The following is a 1,936-nucleotide window of genomic DNA, read 5'->3' on the forward strand; positions in this document are numbered from 1 at the left end:
AACCAAGGCAAGGGTTACAGATCCTGTACACGTCCTGCCAGTGAATATCATAATTCTTGGCTAGGAAATAGTCGATGAACTCTTTAAAGGTAACATTATACATCTCACTTTTTACCGACTTGTCAGGCTTTTCCACCTCAGAGTGATTTCCGTACTTTATGTATATTTTCTTATTATGAGTCCGACGCTGATTAAGATTTCTATTCGGATAGGCTTCTAGTCGATCTCGAAATGCAGCCAAAAGACGGGTATAGGGATTACGAACGAAGATAACCTTCGTAAAATTTGCAGCATAGAATTTCTTTGTGCTCTTTTCTACAACTGTCAAATACTTAAAGTGTTTCTTTAACAAAGTGACAGATTCCATGGCTGCAAGTTTAGCGTCTTCAGGTACAAAGCCGTTGACGCTGAGGAGGAGTCTGCCCCAGTTGGTGCCGCCACACTTGGGGACGAGGAGAAGCAGTGTCCGCTGATTTGGGAGGACCCTAAAAAGGCCACATTCCTCCGCAAGACGCGGGGAGGAGCTGATGTTGTTCCGCAAACACTCACGACGCAAGGTTTCCTGACGAGCTGCCTGAATGTCGCTCATACTTTTGGGCGGTGATGTTTCCTTCAAGAGATATTTTTTGAGGACAGAAATAGACAGTCATTTTACGATTGCGAAGGAGGGCCAGTTGCATAATGTCCTTGACTCGATATATCATTAAAGGGGATGGCTAGTACCTCATCAGTGAGAATCAGTGGGAATGCTTGGGGATGATTGTTTCAATCCTTGTGGATTCATTTAAGAGTACTTTATATATCTGTGTGAAAATTATTTGGTTCAGAATGATCTCATATTAAAGTAATGTGCAGTTCAATCTTTCCAGGTTAGCATGCCTGTACAGTGTCGGGGCGATCGTTAACAGCCCGTTAATTTTGTTTGTTTATTTGATAGATACTTTATTTTCTGCAAATCAATATATATATATAAGTTATATAATCATGAACATGTGGGAATCATACAAAGTATATTCAAAACAGAGTCGTTTGACCTGCATAAACAACGATATAAAAGGAAATTAATGATAATATAATATACAGTATGCATGTCTATGCAGCAGGGATTACAATAACAATTGTACTTCAGAAGCAGAGGGCCGCCATTGTTAGCATTGCTTGACAAGATGGCCGGCCCGAGGAAAAGGTAGGGACGTACTAGATTCGTAACAATACAAATTCTGCTGCGAACATAGCCATGATAGAAGGGGAAAATAAACTGATGCGCGATGGTGAGTGAATGCTTGAGTGCACAAAGGCAGATAGGCTGGAATTTAGAATATTAGAATTGGTTTGTTGGAAGAGGGAACGATATGCGATGTTGCTATCGGGAAACCAACATTAGTCATATAAATTATTTGTTTTAAGTTCGTATTTGAAATATACTGTAGTAAAATGTGCTTCTTTAAGTTTGCTTTGAATGAAAACAAGGAGGCACACTGTTTCAAATCCTCAGGAAGAATGTTCCATGTATCCGGACCGTGATGTCTAATTGACTTTCGAGCAAGTAAAAGCTTTGGATTACTCAAATGAAAATAATGGGAACGACGGGTAGGGTATGAGTGAATATGGTCATTGGTTACTAGGGCATTATGAAAAAAAAATGATAATAAATTTCGATTGTGTTGATACATAAATATGGCAGTTAGATATAAATGTATACCATGGGTCTTTAGAGTTTTTAGGCGATAAAATATGGGATAAGTGTGAGTCAAGACATTTGAATGTGTGCATATACAAAGAGCCTTTTTCTGGAGAAAAAACAATTGTGTTCAATTTAGTTTTGCTGCAGTTGCCCCATACAATATTGCAGTACATTACACATGGTAAAAACAAGGTGTTATATAACATTATTGAAGTTTGATCGTTAATCAAGTATTTTATCCTCCTTAAAGCA

This window comes from Diadema antillarum, unplaced genomic scaffold (assembly GCF_040938485.1).
Source record: "Diadema antillarum isolate AM-2024a unplaced genomic scaffold, OU_Dant_1.0 seq00000622_RagTag, whole genome shotgun sequence".
Lineage (NCBI taxonomy): Eukaryota > Metazoa > Echinodermata > Echinoidea > Diadematoida > Diadematidae > Diadema > Diadema antillarum.